The following is a 9,312-nucleotide window of genomic DNA, read 5'->3' on the forward strand; positions in this document are numbered from 1 at the left end:
AGCATTTTCTCTCTGTGTCTCTAGATGTGTATGTTTTTGTGAACAAATTCATCATGAACAACTCATGACTATCTCTCCCTGTCATTGCATGTGGATCAACTTCTTGACTTTAGTGGGCGCTTCAACCTTTATTTATTTAACCATTTCCTTGTTGCTGATTGGGAAGCCATTTCTGGTTTTTCAATGTCACAGTTAATGCTCAGAGAGCATCACTGTGCTGGGATCCTATTTGCCTTAAGTCAGAAACCTGCAGGGGGAGCTCCTGGCCGGTGTCTCTTCTCCAACTGCAGCTGTCAGTCTTGATTTGCGCTGGGCTAAAGGGCAAACAGGGCAATGGTGTCTCATTTTTATTTATATTTTTCTCACTGATAGAGAGGTGGAACATAGTTTTTTACTACTTGTTGGCATTTCTTCCCACTTGCGTGAATTGCCTTCTCTATTTTTCTTTTCCTATTTTGAGATAAGGTCTCACTCTGTCACCCAGATGGAATACAACTGCGCAATCATGGCTCACTGCAGCCTTCTCCTCCCGGCTCAAGCAATCCTCCCACCTTGGCCTCCGGAGTAGCTGGGACTATAGGTGTGTGCTACCACCCCTGGCTAATGTTTTATATTTTGTAGAGACAAGGTGTTGCTATGTTGCCCAGGCTTGTCTTGGACTCCTGGGCTCAAGCGATCCACCACTTCAGTCTCCCAAAGTGTTGGGATTATAGGTGTGAACCACTGTACCAGGCACCTCCCCTGTTTTTCTATGAGATGGCTGGCCCTTTTCTTACTATCAGAGCTTTGAGTAAGCCGGGCCAGTGAACCCTTTTTCTCTTATATATGCTACAAATATTTTCTCTTAAAACGTCATTTGTATTATTTGTATTTTAACTTTGTTGATGGTCTTTAGCTATACAGATCATTTCATTTTTATGGAGTAAAATTTGTCAATCTTTTTTTCTTTTTTTTTTTTTTAGATGGAGTCACGCTCTGTCCCCAGGCTGGAGTGCAGTGGTGTGATCTCAGCTCACTGCGACCTCCACCTCCCAGGTTCAGGCGATTCTCCTGCCTCAGCCTCTGGAGTAGTTGGGATCATAGGCGTGGCTGCCACGCCTAGCTAATTTTTATATTTTTTGTAGAGATGGGGTTTTGCCATGTTGACCAGGCTGGTATTGAACTCCTGACCTCAAGTGACCGCTTCGGCCTCCCAAAGTGCTGGGATTACAAGGGTGAGCCACCGCGCCCTCAATCTACTTCTTCATGGCTTCTGGATTGTGTCCTGCTTGGAAGAGCCTGCTCCTCCCCACACTTATGACTCCAGTCCTGTGTGGTTTCTTCTAGTACTTTGAGAGTTGGATTTATTACATTCAGCTTTTTAATGCATCTGGAACTTATTTTAGTATCTAGGGTGAGGTAAGAGTTTATTTCATATTTTTCAATCTGATAACTGCTATTGACTGTATTTTTATTTATATTGCTATTTTCAATGCAATATGTTTATATTTGCTGTTTGTTATTATAGTAATAATTATTTATATTGCTGTTTTTTGCTATTTTCTTTCTTTCTTTCTTTCTTTTTTTTCGAGACAGATCCTTTCTCTGTCGCTCAGGCTGGAGTGTAGTGGCAATATCTCAGCTCACTGCAACCTGTGCCTCCAGGGTTTAAGCAATTCTCCTGCCTCAGCTTCCCAAGTAGCTGGGACTATAATCGTGTGCCACCACGCCCAGCTAATTTTGTATTTTTAGTAGAGGCGGGGTTTTACCATGTTGGCCAGACTGCTCTCGAACTCCTGACCTCATGATCTGCCCACCTTGGCCTCCCAAAGTGCTGGGATTACAGGCGTGAGTCACCACGCCCGGCCCCCCCTGTTGTTTTTTTTTTTTTTAGATGGAATTTTGCTCTGTCGCCTAGGCTGGAATGTAGTGGTGCAATCTCTGCTCACTGCAACCTCCACCTTCTGGGTTCAAGCAATTCTCCTGCCTCAGCCTCTCTAGTAGCTGGGATTACAGGCATGTACCACCCTGCCTGGCTAATTTTTGTATTTTATTAGAGACGGAGATTCACCATGTTGGCCAGGCTGGCCTTGAACTCCTGACCTCATGTGATCCATCCACTTCATCCTCCCAAGGGGCGGGATTACAGGTGTGGGCTACCACATCTGGCCTATATTGTGATTTTCAATGCTATTTACTATATAATCTTCCACCTTCCCACCACTTACTCATAATACAGCATTTTCTCTACCTTTCTATGGCAGTCTATCTGTCTATCTATCTATCTATCTATCTATCTATCTATCTATCTATCTATCTATCTATCTATCCTACCCTTACTGTTGTGTTTCATTGGTTTATCTGTTCTTATTCCAGTAGCATATTGTGTAATGCTACTACCCTAGTTGTATCGCACCTCTTAATATCTGGTAGCACTTTTCCTCCACTATTAGTTTCTTTCAAATTTTTAGTGGCTACTTCTGTTTTACAGTTTCTCAGATAAATAAACATCTATTGGTATTTTTAGTGGAGTCACACTTACTTTATAGATTAATTCACAGAGAGTGTACATCTTTACAATATTGAATCCCACCATTAAAGAATAAGATGTTTATCAGTTAGCACTTACTGTGTGACAAGTCACCCCAAAATTCGGTGACTTAAACCACTTTTATTGGTAATAGCACAAATCCGTGTGTTGGCTAGAGATTGGCTGATTTGGGCTGGGCGGGGCCTGGTAACCCTGCTTCAAGCTCTGGATGGATCTGTTTATGCTTCGTTCTTCAGTGAGATGAGGGCTCAGGTCCGCCCCCCTTGTCTTCCTTTTGAGCAACATGCCTGCGGTAAGCTCCTCTACCAGTAGTGGCAGAGAGGCGGGAAGACAAACAGAAGTCTGTTAGGGCTGAGGTTCTAATTGGCACATTGTCATTTCTGCCCATATTATATTGGCCAAAGCAGGTCACACAGTTATGCTCCAAGTTAAGGGATGGGCGAATACATTCTGCCCACAAGGAGGCCCAGGTAAGGGAATGGATGCAGAGAGGGATGAAAAAATGGGGCCAGTGATGAAACTGACATCACGGTATATCTTTGTGTTTAGCTACTCCTTTTTGTTTTGTTTTGCTTTGTTTGAGACGGAGACTCGCTCTGTTGCCAGGCTGGAGTGCAGTGGTCCAGTCTTGGCTCACTGCAACCTCTGCCTTCTGGGTCCAAGCGATCCTCCTGCCTTAGCCTCCCAAGTAGCTGGGATTACAGGCATGTGCCACAATGTCTGGCTAATGTTTTGTATTTTTAGTAGAGATGGACTTTCACCATGTTGGCCAGGCTGGTCTTGAACTCCTGACCTTGTGATCCGCCCACCTTGGCCTCCCAAAGTGCTGGGATTACAGGTATGAGCCACCGCACCCAGCCCCCTTTTTTTTTTTTTTTTTTTTTTTTTTAGCGAAGTTTTATAAGCATAGATATTGCACATTACTCAGGCCTATTCCTAGATATTGTACAATTCTTTTTTTTTTTTTTTTTTTTTTTTTTGAGACAGAGTCTCGTTCTGTTGCCCAGGCTAGAGTGAAGTGGCATGGTCTCAGCTCACTGCAACCTCCGCCTCCTGGGATTCTCAGTCTCCTGAGTAGCTGGGATTACAGGCATGTGCCACCACACCCGGCTAACTTTTTTGTATTTTTAGTAGAGAGAGAGGGTTTCACCATGTTAGCCAGGATGGTTTTGATCTCCAGAGCTCGTGATCCGCCCACCTTGCCCTCCCAAAGTGCTGGGATTACAGGCATGAGCCACTGCACCCGGCCACCTTTTTTTTGAGACGGAGTCTTGCTCTGTCACCCAGGCTGCAATGCAGTGGCGTGATCTCAACTCACTGCAACCTCCGCCTCCTGGGTTCAAAGGATTCTCCTGTCTCAGCCTCCTGAGTAGCTGGGATACAGGCGCTTGCTACCACGCCCAGAAAATTTTTGTATTTTCAGTAGAGACGGGGTTTCACCACGTTTGCCATGATGGGATCTGTCTCTTGACCTCGTGATCTGTCTGCTTCGGCCTCCCAAAGTGCTGGAACTATAGGTGTGAACCGTTGCACCTGGGCAATATTGTACAATTCTTATTGCTGCTGTTAATGGGATTTTTCCCCATTGCATATTTAAATAATTTTTGACATACAGATAAACATTGGCTTTTGGTTACTTATATTATACCCAACTATCTTACAAAACTCTGTCACTGGTTCAACTTGCATTTCAGTTGACCGTGTGAATTTACTAGGTGGACCATCATATAATCTAAAAACTGTAATTTTGTCTTTTTTTTTTTTTTTCTCTGTCACCAAGGCTGGAGTGTAGTGGCACCATCTAGGCTCACTGCAACCTCTGTCTCCCGGGCTCAAGGGATCCTCCAGCTTCAGCCTCCCTAGTAGCTAGGACTACAGACATGTGCCACCATGTCCAGCTAGTTTTTGTATATTTCGTAGAGATGAGATTTCGCCATGTTGCCCAAGCTGGTCTTGAATTGCTGGGCTCAAGCAATCATCCCACCTCAGCCTCCCAAAGTGCTGGGATTATAGGAGTGAGCCACTGAGCCCAGCCTAATTTTGCCTTTTGTTTTTCAATACTTGCTTCTCTTATTTTTCCCCTTATTTTATTGCATTCACTAGGTCCTCTAGCACTTAGTGGATATGATAGTGTTGATAGCATGAATCCTTGTTTCCTTCTTTAAGGGAATTGCTTCTGGGTTTCACCAATAAATACTTTATCTGCTATTTATTTTTTCACTAAAGATAATAGTAAATAGCCAGGTGCGGTGTCTTATGCCAGTAATCCCGGCATTTGGGGAGGCCGTGGTGGGCAGATCACCTGAGGTCAGGAGTTTGAGACCAGCCTGGCCAACATGGTAAAACCCTACCTCTAAAAAAATACAAAAACTAGCCGGGTGTGGTGACACACACCTGTAATCCCAGCTACTTGGGAGCCTGAGGCAGGAGAATTGCTTGCAACTGGGAGGTGGAGGTTGCAGTGAGCTGAGATCACACCACTGCACTCCAGCCTGGCTGACAGAGCAAGACTCTGACTCCAAAAAATTAAAAAAAGGTAAATACTTGAAATGAAGTTAGACCTCCTTCTAGAATATTAAAGAGTGATGTTTGGGGGTCAGTGTCGGGAAGGTACATCTGCGAATGAACATACTATTCATTTGCATTTTGGCCTCAAGTAGCAGATGTTAACTCACTCTAGCTTTAATAAAACAACAACAATGGCATTTATTACAAGGATGTAGGCAGGGACATAGGTAAGTTTGATAAAGAGCGTAGGAGGCCACTTAGACTCTCTCTTCATCTCTCATCTCATCTTTGTTCCTTCCTGTGCCTCTTGTTACTTTTTAATGTTCCTGGAGACCAGTGTTCTCTGTTCCCCAAGCCATAGGGGAAACACATGTTTACCCAGCCACAAGACAAAGTGTCTCTCCTTTCTTTGTGTCTCATCAGTCTTTCTCCATGATTGATGAGAATTCCAGATTCTAACAGAGTGAGCTCTGATCTCCCCTACTCGAGTCAGACTGCTTCATGGCAGTCTAAAGCACCTATGGTCAGGGATAGGTGCCTTATTCCACATGGCTGGGAGGAGTCCTTTCTCTGGACCTGGGGCAGGTAAGGGAGGCTGTTTTGGACTCCACAAGATATCCCTTGTGTAAAGAGCACCCTCAGCTCAATGGCAGGAGACTGTAGAGCTGAAAGACCTTGAGACTAGCCCTGACTCTGCCATGGAATCTCTCTTTGACCTTGGATACCAACAGCCTCTAGCCCTCAGTTTCCCCCCCCGCTTTTTTTTTTTTTTTTTGAGATGGAGTCTCACCCTATCCCAGGCTGGAGTGTAGTGGCATGATCTCAGCTCACTGCAACCTCCGCCTCCTGGGTTCAAGCAATTCTCCTGCCTCAACCTCCAGAGTAGCTGGGATTACAGGCGGGTGCCTCCGCCTTCTGGGTTCAAGCGATTCTCCTGCCTCAGCCTCCCAAGTAGCTGGGATTACAGGCACGTGCCACAATGTCTGGCTAATTTTTTGTACTTTTAGTAGAGATGGACTTTCACCATGTTGGCCAGGCTGGTCTTGAACTCCTGACCTTGTGATCCGCCCACCTCCAGCCTACAGAACTAACATGCACGGGAACCCTACACCCCAGGATTCTCATGCACAATGAAGTTTGGTGAGTTCCGTCCCTGGGGAAGGACATGAGTCATTGGAGAAGTGTGGACTCTTAGATGATGAGACGCGTAAGCTCCTCGAGGAGATGGCTTGTCTGTTTCAGTCACTGCTTTATCCTGAGCCCTGTAACTGTTGACGGAATAAGTGTGGGCTTCTGCCCTTTGCTGAGAAACAGGCCCGGGATCTGGAGCTCCGGAGAAGGATTAGCATTCCTGCTGGGCTGCTTGCTGACTGTGAAATCTTGAACTAGCCCTTCTGGGGCTCAGTATTTCTGTCTGCAAAATGGGAAAAGTAACAACTGCCTTGGAGGGTTGTTGTGGGGGAAAAAAGCAAGACAATAATGCAGCTGAGATCAGCTAGCACAGGACTGGATGTTGAATGAATATATGCAACGTGCAGTGTGTGTGTGTAGACAGAGTCTCGCTCTGTTGCCCAGACTGGAGTGCAGTGGTGTGATCATGGCTCACTGTAGCCTTAAACTCCTGGGCTTAAGCATTCTCCTGGCTCAGCCTCCCTAATAACTGGGACTACAGTGTGAGACATTGCGCCAGCCCAATGCGTTTCTCTAAAAATGCTTTAAAATGTCTAGTTATTTCTGTTCCCAAGGGTATATGTACATCTGTGTCTGTGTTTAGTGTTTGTTTCTGTCTTTGTGGGCGTGTCTGTGTGTATGTGGTGTGTATATGTGTGTGTGTGTGCATGTGTCTGTGTGTAGTGTGTGTGTGGTATGTGGGTGTGTGTGTGTATGCATGTGTCTGTGTTTGTGGGTCTGTGTGTGTGTGTGTGTGTGCGCACGCACATACGGGTGAAAGGAGTGGTGGAAGGCCAGGAGGTAGGAACCCCTGAGTCGAGTTTGGGGCACCTAGATTTTAAACCCACATCTCTAGGGTGACCTTTGAGTCCAGCTGCCTCTTTTGGGATTATGCCCTGAGATATTTTTCCTATTTCTGGATTTCTTTCCCTTTCTGGTTATCTTCTGTGTGCGGGGCTGCACACAGGGTCCCTATTTTTCCAGAGCTGGGGGCTCAATGATGGGATTTTCCCTGTTTGTTCAACAGCCACACCCAATTAATCTAGATAAATTTGTAAATTTCTTCATCTATATGGAAAATCCTTCAGAGAAACAAGAATTCCTGTGATGGAGCCCACACTGGAACAACAGCAGCGACTACTCCCAGCTCTTTCTTTAGAAAACAGTTTCCTGGCACACGGACACCCAGCCCATCTCAGACCGTTTTTAGCACAGCCAAGTGCAGTGGTAAGTGCTTGGCCCAGAGCGACCACAAAGTGAGTCCTTAACTTCTGCACTGCACACCTTCTCCTCCCTTAGAGAGTCAAGGTCAAGATGAACAGTCAGATCAGGCCTGTGTGACCCTCCTTTAAGGCTCAGAGCTCAGCATCAGTTTCCTGGGACTGCTGCAACCAAGTCCCACAGACTAGGGGCATCGTAAGCAACAGCAACTTGATCTCTCACAGTCTGGAGGCTGGAAGCCAGAGATCAAGGTGTCAGCAGGGCTGTGCTTGTTCTGGTGGCTCTAGGGGAAGATGCTTCCTTGCCTTATCTGTGTGCTGTGGTGTTCCTTAGCTCACAGCTGCATCACCACAGTCTCTGCCTCTGTCTTCACGTGGTATCTTCTCCCAGTATGTGTCCCTCTCTCTTCTAACATTTATTTTATTATTATTTTTTTTTTGAGACAGAGTCACTCTCTCTCTCTCAGGTTGGAGTGCATTTGTGTGATCTCAACTCACTGCAACTTCCACCTCTCTGGGGTTGAAGCAATTTTCATGCCTCAGCCACTGGAGTAGCTGGAATTACAGGCATATACCACCATGCTTGGGTAATTTTTGTATTTTTAGTAGAGATGGGGTTTCTTCACATTGACCAGGCTGTTCTCAAACTCCTGTCCTCAAGAGATCCACCTGCCTGAGCTTCCCAAAGTGCTGGGATTACTAGGTATAAGCCACTGTGCCTGGCCTCTCTGCTTCTTCTCTTAAGGATGCCATTCATACTGGATAGGGGCTATCCTACTCTAGTATGACCTCGTCTTAAGTGATCTAAATCACTCCAACATCACAGTTTAAAATAACATGTAATTATTTCTCATAGTTCTGGGGGTTAACTGGGCTCAGCTGGGCGGTTTTCACTGTCTCTCACACACTGTTGCTATTCGATGGTGGCTGGAGTTGGAATCACCTGAAGGGTGCCCACTCACGTGTTTGGCTTTTGGGCTGGAAAGGCTCAAATATCTGGATCTGGGCAGATGGGGCTCCTTAAGTATTTCTATCTTTGTGTAGACTCTACATGGTTTCTCCAGCATGGTGCCTTCAAGGTAGCTGGAGTCCTCACAGTAGTTCAGGGCTCCCAAAGCACATGACCCTAAGGAGAGAGAATCAGGTAGAATCTGTATCACATTTTATGACTGAATCTCCCCTAAAAATCAAGCAGGGTCACTTCCAAGAGAGTCACTAAGGCCAGCCCATATTCAAGGGGAGGGCAATGAGACCCCACCTTTCGAATAGAGGTACATCAAAGAGTTAGACAAGTTTTAAAATCTCCAAGGGATCTGCTGGGCATGGTGGCTTACACCTGTAATCCCGGCACGTTGGGAGGCTGAGGCAGGTGGATCGCTTGAGGCCAGAAGTTTGAGACCAGCCTGGTCAACATGCTGAAACTTGTCTCTACTAATTTCTGTATTTTGTACAAAAATTGGTAGTCACAGCCACTCAGGAGGCTGAGGCATGAGAATCACTTGAACCTGGGAGGCAGAAGCTGCAGTGAGCCGAGATTGCACCACTGCACTCCAGCCTGGGTGCAGAGCGAGACTCCATCTAAAAAAAAAAAAAAAAATTCATGGGATGGACAGTAATACTCGCTCTTCTTTATTTTTTACTTAAAAAGATAATAAGAGGCCAGGCACAGTGGCTCATGCCTGTAATCCCAGCACTTTGGTAGACCAAGGCAGGCAGATCACGAGGTCAGGCGTTCTAGACAAGCCTGGCCAACATGGTGAAACCCTGTCTCTATTAAAGATACAAAAAATTAGCTGGGCATGGTGGCATGTGCCTGTAATCCCAGCTACTTGGGAGGCTGAGGCAGGAGAATCACTTGAACCCAGGAGGAGGAGGTTGCAGTGA

This window comes from Mandrillus leucophaeus, unplaced genomic scaffold, assembly GCF_000951045.1.
Source record: "Mandrillus leucophaeus isolate KB7577 unplaced genomic scaffold, Mleu.le_1.0 Scaffold4, whole genome shotgun sequence".
NCBI lineage: Eukaryota > Metazoa > Chordata > Mammalia > Primates > Cercopithecidae > Mandrillus > Mandrillus leucophaeus.